The sequence below is a fragment of the Geotrypetes seraphini genome, chromosome 5 (genome assembly GCF_902459505.1).
Source record: "Geotrypetes seraphini chromosome 5, aGeoSer1.1, whole genome shotgun sequence".
NCBI lineage: Eukaryota > Metazoa > Chordata > Amphibia > Gymnophiona > Dermophiidae > Geotrypetes > Geotrypetes seraphini.
The window spans coordinates 99,139,528-99,153,259 of record NC_047088.1 but is presented as its reverse complement, the minus strand read 5'-3'; the positions used below and the strand labels follow the sequence as shown (position 1 = coordinate 99,153,259).

Here is a 13,732-nt window from a genome sequence, read left to right as displayed (position 1 = left end):
AGGACCTGCCCAGGAACCCATGGAGTGGGAAGGTTCTGCGGTCCAGGATTCTACAGAGCAAGCAGTCCCTGAGGAAAGCATGGACATTGTTGAATGTGGAATCTAGTGTGACCATATGGCTCCAGAAAAAAGGGGACGGATTGAGACATCCGGGTTTTACTTCCATTGAAAGCAATGGAAGTTAGGAGAACAGATTGAGACATCTTGGTTGCTTTCAATGGAAGTAAAACCCGGATGTCTCAATCCGTCCCCTTTTTTCTGGAGCCATATGGTCACACTAGAATGCCTGAAGTTGGAAGCGTGGAACCTATGGACGTGAGTCTGGCAGTTGCTTGCCAATAATTTGAATTTTCCTTTTTGGAATTTTTGTTGGGACACTCTATGCAAAGAACTGTTTTGTTTGAGGAAGTTATTTTTGTGTTAAACAGCAGTGGGGGCTGGGATGAAGAGCAGTGCTGTAGCTGTGCTCAGCACTGATTAAGCTGCTCCACCCCAGCTTTGATTAAGCCAGGAGAAAGCTGGTGTAAGTAGTTGTTTGTGCCTTGCTGCTGCTACATGGAAATCCAGTGACTTTCAGAATTGCTCCAGCCGGAAAAGAAATTGCTCCATCCTGGGTGGCTGCCAAGTCAGGTACACCACTGCCATGGCTCAACATTAAGACTGGTTTGGACAGAATTCATGCAAAAGTGAAGGTTCTAGGCATTAAAAAAAACTAACTTCATTGAGATGGAGAATTACCTCAGGAGATGTTAGCTAGATGGGAACATCTAGAAGAAGTAGGAAAGCAGTGAGAAAAACTGAAAAGAACTATTGTAAAGGCTGCAAACTTTTCTGTAAAGAAAATGTAGGGGCAGTGGCATAGTAAGGGGTGGGGCAGAGAGCGCAGACTGTCCTGGGGGCTGTCTTGGTGGGGGCACCAGCACTCTGTTCTTCTCTGATTCTTTGCAGGACCAAGTGATGTCAGAGGGAGGCGAAGGCAGCAGGCTGGAGATGCTGTTCGCGCTGGCAAAGAGTTAATGAGGTACGGGGGAAGAGAAGTTTCACACATGGGGGGGGGGTCAGGGTAAGAGTGGGGACAGAGAAGAGGGTGGGGGAGGTGATGCCACCACCCCGAGTGCCTCCTACACTTGCTACACCACTGGTAGGGGGTAAAGTACTTTTGTGCACAAAAGAGGAGTGGGACTTGGTTGTGATTGTATGTAATGATCTTAAAGTGGCCAAACAAGTAGAAAAGATGAAAACAAAACCCAGAAGGATGCTTGGGGTGCATAGGGAGAAGAATGGCCAATAGGCAAAAGGAGCTGCTAATGTCTCAGTATAAGTGGGTCTAGAGGTAAGGTTACCATATGGCTCCAGAAAAACGAGGACAGATTGAGATATTTTATCTCCCCTTCCTCTCCCTCTTACCTATCCACCTCCTCTCTCTCCCTCCTCTTTCTCTCCCCTCTTACCTCTCTTTACAGTCGCCTTGAGCCTGTATAGGTATGAGCGACACACAAATAGAAGATCAAATTAGATTAGATATCCGGGTTGAAAGCAATGGAAGTAAAATGCGGATATCTCAATTTGTCCTCCTTTTTCTGGAGACATATCTCGAGGGCCACTACTCAAATGGTCAGTGATCTTTGTCGTAATGTGTATGGGGACAGACTTAAAGATCTCAATATGTATACTTTGAAAGAAAGGTGCAAAGAGGAGATATGATAAAGATGTTTAAATATCTCCATGGCATAAATAAACAGGAGGCATTAACATCTGGAGCTGGAAGGGCCCCCCATTACCTGCCCCCCCACCCCTCCCCACCTTTTTGTCCCCCCCACCTTCGCAAAATACTGGACACAAACTTACTGGAAAATATAGGCCGCAGCCCTGTTTATTGGAATAAACAACAATAACAATTAACAAAACATTATAACATCCGAGCTACCATATAAACAGCCTTTATTCATTAAATCCCCAATTCCCTGCCATCCTCAGTTAGGGCCTAGGGGTGGCATGACCTCCATGCTCTTTAACATACCATTCCCTGACACTCGCTTCCCCTGAGCTCATATCCTCTTACGGCTCATTGCCAGATGAGCCCTCCCCCCAAAAACGCTTGGTAGCTCAGGACACCGCCACAGCCTGTAAACCCTCCCCTTCCCCCAAATCAACAGGGCTGCAAATCGCAAATATCTGCTGCAACACATTCTTCACAACATTCTGTAAAATCGTTTAAAAGCAAATCTAAACCTACATCAGAGAGGTATACACCATCCAGTGCAAAAAGACCACAGCACACAATGTCCACTCACCTGTGGCGTATCTGCAAACCTCCTTGGGCTTTCAACCAAGAACCCACCTGTCGATTGGCCTTAGTCAAACCCCGAGACCAGCGCTTTGACAGCAAGTAACGCGGACGAAGGATAATATCCAACCACATGATCTGGGTACCCAGAAACCAAGACAACACCAAGCGCAAATCATCCCGAATGGTGTGGATAATCTGCTTCCCTGTCCAAGATTCCACTTCATTGCCCTTGAGATGAAGAATGAGGACAAACGAGCACTGGACTCCTCCAACCGGATATAAGCCCAAAATTCTCCCGACCTCCACCTACCCAAACACTGTAGGCCATGATCCGGCATGCCAGCCATCTGAGCACTTGTGGCCACCCTGATCCAAAATGAATGCGACCCAAACAAAGCCGGATTCTCCCCACACGCATGCAACGCCTTCTTCAAAACGGCTATGAATTGATATCGAGTAAGCGGAGAAGCGTCGTGATGAATCTACAGAACCTCACTGGCCACAGGCCGACTGGAGAAATAGTCCCAAAAACTGACACTGGGCAAGAGATAGAGCCCGGGACAGAGCCCAGATGAAGATTCTGCCCACAGCCCATCTGATCGGTCTTAGACCGGGCGATCTGCACAGGGAGGGAATCACCGGACAACTAGATGTGCTCCCTCCGGAAGCCCCCAAGCTGCCTCCCCGCTGATACCACCACAAGTTCACCCACCTGAAGTGCAGCAAAAAATGCCAGCATAAAGACCGCCCAAAATAAGCGCTCCTCATAGGCAGAAAAAAACCACACCAGGCAAAGCCTGGACCAGACGCAACAAAACAGGATGCATAATGGGGCGTCTTCCATCGGGCACAGGTGGCTGTATCCGGCCCAAAGCTACCAGCGAACACCGCACCAGGAAGCTTGCAGCCAAATCACCCCAGCCAATGCTTTGCAGAAAAAAGAAAACCCTGCCAAGCGGCCTGCCAGCGTACGACAAGAACAACCCTGACTGGCACAAGCCGCAATGTAAGGCGCAAGCAACACATCCGGAACTGGCCCTGAACACCACGCCCGAGTCCGCAGAAAAGACTCCATGGCATGAAAACCGGCCAGATAATAGACCCATGTAGCTGGCGGCAAAGATCTCTTTAACAATGTCTAGATGGCACCATAATCAGCTGCCAAAAATGAGTCGGCTTCACCACTCCTTCTGCTTGAGCCTCCAGTGCCAAATGGCGAAACTGGGAAAATTGAAAATGAGACAACGCATCAGCTATGCCATTCTGCACCCCAGGCACATGTCGCGCTCTGATACAAACATTAAGGGACAAACAACGCAGTACAAGCTCACGCAACAAGGCATTCACCGACAGACAGCGTGCAACCTGCTTGTTAACCACCTCCACCACACCCTGGTTATCACACCAAAACAAGATCCAGCAAGGTCGCGGAACCAATCAGGCCATAACTCGCATGCCACCACTAAGGCGAACAACTCCAGCAATGTGATATTCCGGAAGGCACCCGAACTCTCCCACTCAAGCGGCCACCGCTCCGCGCACCAAGCACCTGTGCCCCCTGCTGCATCTGAATACAATTCCAGATCGAAGTTCGAAACCTCACACTGCTGAATCAGCAACGTGCCATTGAAGGACTGCAGAAAATGCACCCACATCCTCAAGTCCACAAGGAACCCTGCCGTGACCCACATGAAATGCCTCTTATGCCGAACACCCGAAGTAGCGTATGTCAGCTGCCGCGAAAAAGCATGGCCCATGGGCAGAACCCAACACACAAAGTTGAAAGACCCCAACAATTATTGCACCATCCGCAATGTCACCTTCTTAGCCCCCAGAACCAACTGAATGATATCCAGCAACTTCGCTACCTTACCCTCTGGTAAACGGGTAACCATAGCGTCAGAATCAAGTTCAATCTCCAAAAAGGTAAGCACCGTCGTGGGTCTCTCCATCTTGTCCACCACGCCAAAATCTGCCGCCAGCCGTCCAAACTTCTCCAAAAGCCTCTGACAATCGCTGGAGCCTGAGCAACCCATGAATAAAAAGTTGTCCAAATAATGAACAACCGCGGAAAGCCCGGAGCGCTGCTCCGCAACCCAGTGAAGAAAAGTGCTAAAGATCTCGAAATAAGCACAGGAAATAGAACACCCATGGAAAGACATTTGTCAAAGTAATACTGCCCCTCGAAACAAAAACCCCAAAGGGGATAAGAATCTGTATGGACCGCCAAAAGACGAAAAGCAGCTTCAATATCCACCTTAGCCAGGAGTGCTTCCCGACCCGCCTCACGAATCAAGCTGAGAGCGCTGTCAAAAGAAGCACAATGAACAGAACACAGCTTCGACGGGATGCCATTATTGATCAAGCACCCCACAGGTGCCGAAAGATTGTGTATCAATCGAAATTTACCCGGCTCTCTCTTGGGGAAAACCGCTAGCGGGGAAAGCATCATAGCGGAAAACGGTGGCGTCTGGAAAGGGGCCAGCAATGCGACCAAAATCCATCTCCTCCTGCAACTTCGCATGCACTATGTCTCGCAAATGTTGCACTGAGACAGCATTATGCACCTCCACCTGCTGCACCTGACTGCGAAACGGAATGACAAAACCCTCCCCAAACTCCAACTGCAAAACCGCAGTAGCCCCAGTGTCACCATATCGGTGAAGCCAGGGCAGCAAGGCCTCCATCCGCACAGGAGTGGGCAACTAGCCATCCACCGAACTACTTGCCGGGAGCCAGGGCTCCTCCGGATCCCATCTATGGACATATAAGGGCTGAATGTCCTTGCCCGCAAAGGCATGTTTAAATTTACAATCTGAAAAGGGGTAGACCAAGCGATTAAACTTCCAATACATGTCTGAGGGTCCACCTGAGCTGAGAATTCTCAGGCTCGGGGGAGCCTGAAGGGGCCTTGAAACACCGTCCTGGAAGCACCACTCCACAGTGTTGCGCCAGGCAAAGAGCCCCCCGATTTTGCCGACATGTGCATCAGCCAAAGATTTACATTCTGAATGCCCCAGGACATGTGATGGTTTTCTTCCATTTTGTCTCGAAACGCCTTGTCATAATTGAACCATGCCCAACCACCGAAACAATGATATGCATCCAAAACTGAGTCCGCGTACACCATCAAAAGACCATAATCCCCAACATGCGCCCGGCCCCACTCAATAGCTAACCGCAATAAGGAATGCATCCAGTTAACCACATTCCGTGAGATGAGTGGCACATGTGCGCACCCCTCTGCCTTCCGAGCCTTCCGCTTACTCTGCTTGCTCATCCGCCCCTACATCAACCGAAACATATCTATACATTCCCGTTTGTGAATCTTCCTTCTCAACGCCCGGGGAACCTTTTCCCACAACTCAGAAAGCGCAACTAACACACCCTATCCTGACTGCCTGACCCTTCTGTGGTCCCCTGGTCCTCCCCAGCACCTACCGCCAAAAATTGTGAAGAAGAGGAAGACAAAGAAGAGTCAGAGGAAGAAGATGAGTAAAACCAAGCATGCACCCGGCCCCTACACCTAGCCCTACGCTTCCGCTCGGACCCTTTGCCCTTCCCCTGTGAGTTTGCTCCATTACCCTATTCAGCAGCACCCGATGGTCCTGCTATTCCAGAAGTAGATGGGCCAGTGACGCGTGCGCAGCAGCCACCTTAGACACCAGACGATCTCCTGCTCCGCTCTGGTCCACCGAAGAGACTCCAATCACCAGCACTCCACTCGAAGAAGAAGCCATCGATCCGGGAACAATGACACTGTTGTCGTGCAAAGGAAAAAAAGAAACCGGAGCAGCGACCGGCACAGAACTCATAGCAGGTGGCAACGGAATGGTCCTGACTCCCTAGTGCTGAGCCTATCATCCACAACCCCAGGACTCTGCCCCAGATTACCCTTGAAAACCCAGCCAGCCACTGACTCTGAGTGAGTAGGGGGAAAAAGAGGGCACCAGGCATGTCCCCAACCAGTCATCCAGAGATCATGAGATCAAAATGGCCAACCACCAGGGGGCGCCCCTGCAGAACTCAGGCCCTGCAGACCCGGGAGACCCTGTAGCCCTCCCTGCTCACCAAGAATATGAGCAGGTCCCACACCTGCACAACTAACAGACAAATCCACACTGCCGTCCGAAGCAACTGCAAGTGCCCCAGAGGTCGCAGAAGGCACATCCTGCTGCTCCTACACACGAGGAGAAGTCTCCAGCAGTACTGAAGGCCTGCTCACCCACGGAAGATGACTCCGGAACCGGACCCACCCCCCAACACCCCACGGCGGCCGAACAGACCCCTACCGACCTACCTCAGCCCCTCCGAACAGCATGGCCCCGCCCGCCCTGGCGATCCCCCTGCGCGATGGAAGCCGCGGCCATCGCGGAAAGAACTGCCAACATAGAGGGCCGTGGCGGCAGAGAATCAGCCGTACAAACCTGGTCTGAAGCACTATCCTTGGCGAAGGAATCACCAGCGTGCAGGGACAGGTCCACTGGCTCATTTTCTGACCCGCTGCCGTCACCTCCACACCACCGTACTTGCCATGCCTTCTTGACCATCCACTGCACTCAACCCACCAAAACGAAAGCCACCCTCCAGGAGTCAGGAATCCCTGACCCCGGAAGGTCCCGGCTTATATACCCCCCCCCCCCACTCGAACCTTCCATGCCGGGAAGAAACCCCCTCCCCTACATTTCTCCCTATGCTGCCTACCTAGTCCCGACGGGCGATTAATGGGCCCTTCAGCCCAGTATTAAATTTTGTCCGTCAAGACGAGCTCTCGGGCTTACACTTCAATTGAAAGGTAGCTCTGGAATGAGAGGCATAGGATGAAGGTGGAATGGCTTCCCAAGGGAGGTGGTGGAGACAGAGACTGAATTTGAATTCAAGAAAGCTGGGGCCAAGTACATAGGATCTCTAAAGGAGAGACAGTAGATGGCATGGATAGGCCATATGATTTTTTATCTGCCTTCATTTTCTATGTTTCTCTGAAGAAGGAAGCTGATGATGTAGCTTAAAATTCCTTTGCTTTACCCAATTTTTGGACTTAAAGCTGACATATTTCATCTTCTAAAAACTGAAAATCATTTTTTTCATATTTATATTATTTTATCATTTTATTTTTCCAATTTCTTTGGTCCTGAACTCTCTTTACCACTTCCTCTTACAAGTGTTCTCCTAAATTCTTTTCCAGGATCTCATTTCCATTTTCATTTTCTTCATTCTCCCTGTCTTCTTTAACAATGATCCTTCTGAATAATTTTTTGTCTTCATTTCCTCATCTGCCTGTTATCTATCTATAGATGTCATTCTTCCTTCTTTCCCCTCAAGTCTTCAATCTCCTATTCTTTCATTCCTTGTCCTCTTCCTCACCTCTGTCTCATTCCTTTGCCAGTCTCAAATTCATCTCTTTTGCCTACTTTCTAGTCCCCAGTATTTACCTTTCATATTCATTCCCTCTTCAGACTCTATTTTCCTCTGCCTTTTATCCCCTTACCAGCCGAGCACTTTCTCTGTCATTCATCCCTACTCCAACTCCAGTACCTTTTTTGTATCTTATATACTGTACATCCAAATTCCCATCCCCTCATTTACCACCCCATTTCTACCTTCTCTCGCTTTCTTAAAAGACTTGTTCCCTTCTTTTGTATCTCACCCTCTCCATAGCTATTTGTCCCTTTCAACTGCCTCCCAATTCCTCTAGATCAGGGGTGTCAAAGTCCCTCCTCGAGGGCCACAATACAGTCAGGTTTTCAGGATTTCCCCAATGAATATGCATGAGATCTATTAGCATGCAATGAAAGCAGTGCATATTCATTGGGGGAAATTCATTCATTCATTGGGGGAATGCAGTGCATATTCCTTGGGGGAAATCCTGAAAACCCGACTGGATTGAGGCCCTCAAGGAGGGAGCTCTAGATCCTTCAGGCCATCTTCCCTCCCTATCTTTCTGCATTCAGTTTCATAACGCTATTCATACTACTTACCCAGTCACTTATTTCCATTGTCCTAATTCCTGCTCAGTTTCTCAGACCTCATTATCCACAAGATCCCATTCTTCCATTCTACCCTGGCCCTAAATTCCCACTTATACTCCCAACATCCAGCCAGATTTAATGTTTGTCTATTTCTGGTCTCCACATAAGTATGAGCCCAAGTTCACCACATTATAATGTGCCCAGTATTTGCCCTCCTGCCTATTTCTTGCCTTTCACACACATCCATTGCCCCTTCCTTTTCCCCATATCTCTTCCAGCATCCACCTATTTACTTCCTTCTCCAGTATTCATTGACCCTGCCTTTCCTCCTGACCCTAACATCTATCTGCCTCTATCACTCTACCTATCTCCTGCATCTATTCTTGCTTCTCATTTACCAACAGCATCGGTTATCATTTCCCTTCTCGCTCCAGCCCCCAGTATCTGCCTGCATTGGCCCCCTATTCTCAGCCTCTGTCTCAATATCAGCATTTCTGTTATGTCCCTTCTTAAGTGTTCAATCCTTTCCCGCAATCCAGGAGTTGCAGAAATCCTAACACTTTTCTGAGCACATGCTCCTCCCACCTTAGAGAGTTAGAGCCCCCTGCAGAAGTTCCAGCGATTGGCTGGCCCAGAACCTTCTGTCCAATGTCAGAATTGACATCGGGGGAAGGCTTGTGGGCCCGCCACGTGCAGCGTTTGAGTCGCTGCATGCGCTGTGGCCCGCTCCTGCACAAAGGAGTTGCTGCTGGAGGGGGGATGAAGCTGCTCGGCGAGGTGGCAAGGTCGGCTTCGGGAGTGGGGGTGGTGCAACGGGCTCACATGCAGTGAGGGATCCCTGGCGGTAATGGTGTACCGCGTGTTGAGAAACACTGCTGTAATCCACAGGATTCTAGAAACTTCATCATTCTCTGTTTTAAAAGCATTTCAATTAATGTGCTTACCACAGAAGTCAGACTTTCCGGCCTGTAATTTCTACTTCTTCCTTAAATGCTGCTGGGGCCAATTCTGTAGATAGTTGTCAATTTAGGTGCTTTTTACAGAATCTTACTCAAAAAGCTAGCATTGACTTTGTATGCAGGTAAACAGTAGTGGTAAAACTTGTATTGAAAAACCTTGCTCTGTAACTGTGGAAAATTGTATTCTGCAAACTCTATAATATGTATATTGGTATTAGATCCCCAGTATGTGCCGAATTAGGCTGAAACTTCTATAAAAAAGACTTGTACTGTAACGATGGCAAATTGTAACCTGTTAACTGTACATGTATGTCAACCTGTAAATAGCTTGAGCAGCAGCTTCTCAGTAACTGTTACCACTTCCTCTTAACCCTACCACTACTCCTTTATGCAACAGTCCTCTATGAGCCCTAGTACAGGAAAATCTTTGGTGAAAAAAGCTATAGCTGCAGTGATAAATAGCAAAGACCATCTGACACCCCTACACAAATCTTTGCGATACACTATCTTGGAGAGAGTCCATTGAAGCCAGGGCCACAGTCTCCTTGACATACCAGACCTGGACAAGGTTGCCTAGCATTTCCTGTCCTGCCCACCAACAAGCATGCCCACTGGATGCAAATTCTCCATAGCAAAGGATACTGTGGGTCCATATCATTTGTGCTAGCACCAGAGTTGCTGCCAAAAGATAAACTCCCCTTTGCTTGGTTCCCCACAGTTTTCTTGTGACTGGGAGGAGGAATGAGTCTAGAGTTCTCCTAAAGTCCAGCTACGCACACTCTGTGCCTTCTGTGTCTCACTGTGCTTGTGCTAGTTTCCACAGCAATCTCTCCAGCCTGCTGTCTAGTTTCCCAGTGGGTACTGTTAGCCCCATATGCAAAAACTTAAAGAACAAGAAAATAAAAGGAAGTCATCTTTTTCCTGCCTTTTTCTACCGCTGTTATTTGTGTCATTATCTGCCCTGCTGCTGTCCAGCCAGCTGTCAAGTTTCCAGCGGGCATCTTTAGCTCCACAAATTAAGCTTAAAAAAAAGAAGATATATTAATAAAAAGAAAAACCTCCTTTCTCTCTGCCCCTTTCTGCTTCTGCTGCCTTTGTCACTGCCTGGCATGCTCTAATGATTAATAGCTCTGCCATTGTATTGCTGCTAGTATCATTCTAAATACTGCCACTTTGCCATTGATGGCCTGCTGCTGTCCACCCTGATTTCATGGTTTTCTGCCCTCCTGTATTGTAGATGCTCCTTCCTGGTGTGATCTGCTGTCATGCTGCTTATTTTTTTTCTCATTGTCCTTACGAACACATACACACACAAAAAAAACCATATACACAGATACACACAAAACTAAATAAAACAAAGCAGAGTAAATAAAAAAAGGAAAAATGTTTTCCTTCTTTATCTTCTTGACCAATCATGCTACCAACAGTTTGTTCAGGTGCAGGTATCTGGTGGGATTAGATGCTCGCCACTGTCTTGTTTCTATCTGGGATTTGTTCATTATCTAAGCAAATACTTTTTTTTTTTTTTTTACAGAAAGGGTGGTAGATGTGTGGAATAGTCTCCCAGAAGAAGTAGTGGAGACAGCCTGTGTCTGAATTCAAGAAAGCATTGAACAGGCATGTGGGATTTCTTATGGAGAGGAGGAGATAGTGGATGCTGCAGATGGGTAGACTGGATGGGCCATTTTATCTACCATCATGTTTCAGTGTTTCATTATGGGAACAATTGTGTCAGAGTGCTTATTATTAGAATTTTCTTTTTAATTATCAAATTCTTGACATTGATGCATCTGTGAAAATTAAGACTACATTTCAATTACAATTTTAATCGTGATTAATTGCATGATTAAAATTTTTTAATCACGATTAATCACTCAATTAAAGACAAATTTATTTATTGACAGTATTTATTTATTTTCCACTGTAGCTTCTTGCAACTCTGGACAAGTTACTTAACCCTCCATTGTTCCAGGTACAAAATAAGTATCTGTATATAATATGTAAACCACTTTGATTATAACCACTGAAAGGCAGCATATCAAATCCAATTCCCCTTCTCTTCCCTAAAGGACTTTATCTCTCTCTCCCTTCCATCAACATCCAACATATCTCCCTTTCTCTTCCTTACCTCCATCTCTTCTTCTCCTAGGTTCATTATCTCATTCTATCCTGGGTTCATTATCTCTCTCCCGTACTCCAGCACTTCTCTATCCCTCCCCTACACCCCTATGAGTAGTAAAAGAAGGGAGGAAGAGATGCAGCATGGTATTGGAGAGGGATTGTAGAAGGAGAAATGTTGGGCATGAGACTGGTGGGGAGGGATAAAGTGTCAGGTTTTGAAAAGCCGTCCAGACCCCCAGCCATATCCTCAAAAGGAGGACATGTCTGGAGAAATCCAGACGTCTGGTAATCCTACACCCAAGGGAAGTGGTAAAGAGGAAAATAGTGATGGAATTCTGAAAATCCTCCTCCATCCCCCACCCCAAAAAATAAATTGGCAGTTGGAAGTCAGAAGAGTCAGTTTTGGATCTCCAGACTCCCCCCACCTACATCCTCCCCAGCCGCTATAATTTTAAATTGCCGGATATCTGGCAGCGGCAATGAGGTGAGCCTGCAGCCATCAGTCTGCCCCAGAACCCTTCATTCTGCAGCATCCCGCCTATATAGGAACAGAAGTCGCTACAGAATGAAGACTTACAGGGCAGGCCAACGGCTGCAGGCTCACCTCATTGCCATTGCCAGCTGTATGAAGATTTAAAATTACGGTGGAGTTGGGAGCTGGAAAATAAGGTCATGCCACAGGATCCCACTGATCATTCTAATTTCAGACTCAGGCACCATTTATACAATCACTTCTTTGAGGGAGTAAACAGGCAAAAAGGCAAGGGTGACCCGGTCGACATTGTATATCTGGATTTTTAGAAGGCATTTGACAAGGTCCTGCATGAACGACTACTTTGAAAAATTGCGAGCCATGGAATTGAGGGTGAAATACTCACGTGGTTTAAAAAATGGTTGGCGGATAAGAAACAGAGAGTGGGGGTAAATGGACAATACTTGGACTGGACCAGCGTCACATGTGAAATACCGCAGGGTTCGGTGCTTGGACCTGTGCTCTTTAACATATTTATAAACGAGCTGGAAATTGGAACAATGAGCGAGGTGATTAAATTGCAGACAATACGAAGTTAATCAGAGTAGTGAAGAAGCAGGAAGATTGTGAAGAACTGCAACATGACATAAACACGCTCGAGAAATGGGCCGTGACATGGCAAATGAAGTTTAATGTGGATAAGTGTAAGGTGATGCATGTCGGTAACAAAAATCTTATACACAAATACAGGATGTCTAAGGCAGTACTCGGAGAGACCCCCCATTAAAGAGACCTGGGAATACTGGTCGACAAGTCGATGAAGCCATCTGTGCAATGTGCGGCGGTGAAAAGGGCGAACAGAATGCTAGGAATGATTAAGAAGGGGATCATGAACAGATCGGAGAAAGTCATCATGCTGCTGTACCGGGCCATGATGTGACCCCACCTGGAATACTGCATCCAGCACTGATTACCGTACTTAAAGAAGGACACGGTACTACTTGAAAGGGTCCAGAGAAGAGTGACTAAAATGGTTAAGGGGCTGGAGGAGTTGTCGTACAGTGAGAGATTAGAGAAACTGGGCCTCTTCTCCCTTGAAAAGAAGAGACAGAGGGGACATGATAGAAACATTCAAGATACTGAATGGAATAGACTTAATAGATAAAGACAGGTTGTTCACCCTCTCCAAGGTAGGGAGAATGAGAGGGCACTTTCTAAAGTTAAAAGGGGCAGATTCCGTATAAACGTAAGGAAGTTCTTTTTCACCCAGAGAGTGGTGTAAAACTGGAACGCTCTTCCGGAGGCTGTTATGGGGAAAACACCCTCCAGGGTTTCAAGACAAAGTTAGACAAGTTCCTCCTAAATCAGAACATATGCAGGTAGGGCTGGACTCAGTTAGGGCACTGGTCTTTGACCTAAGGGCCACCGCGGGAGCAGACTGCTGGGCACGATGGACCACTGGTCTGATCCAGCAGCGGCAATTCTTATGTTCTTATGTTTATTTATTTATTTCGATTTTTATCCCGTTCTCCCAGAAGCTCAGAACGGGTTACAAGTAGACATTCACAATCATTTGAAAAAAGACTAGTCATGACAACAAATAGTTTACAGTAGACAACAGAGCTTATTCTAGAGACCAGACTGGTCATAGCAAAGAGTACAAGGAGAAGTATATTGAGGAGGCAGTTTTTAATGGCCCGATTGGCAGAAGAAGAAGGTCTTTACTGCTCTGTGGAAGTTCATTAGTGAGTCTAGCGACCTGATCTGTGTGGGTAGTCGGTTCCATAGCTGAGGTAGGAAATGGCTGTAGGATCTTTTGTACGCCGTACTCATTCAGAGGGATCTCCCTGCGGGAATTCTGAATCTTTGTTCTGCTTTGGAGCGGAGGGGGCGGTTAGGGGTGTATAGGCGTAGTTGGATG

General features: G+C 47.3%; 1 long non-coding RNA gene across 1 annotated transcript; it reads left to right on the top strand.

The window, feature by feature from the left end:
- Positions 1 to 445: 445 nt before the first annotated feature.
- Positions 446 to 10,784, top strand: LOC117360881. The gene is made up of 3 exons (XR_004539545.1): positions 446 to 630; positions 949 to 1,021; positions 10,753 to 10,784. It is a non-coding gene; the product is annotated as an uncharacterized LOC117360881 (long non-coding RNA).
- Positions 10,785 to 13,732: the final 2,948 nt, after the last annotated feature.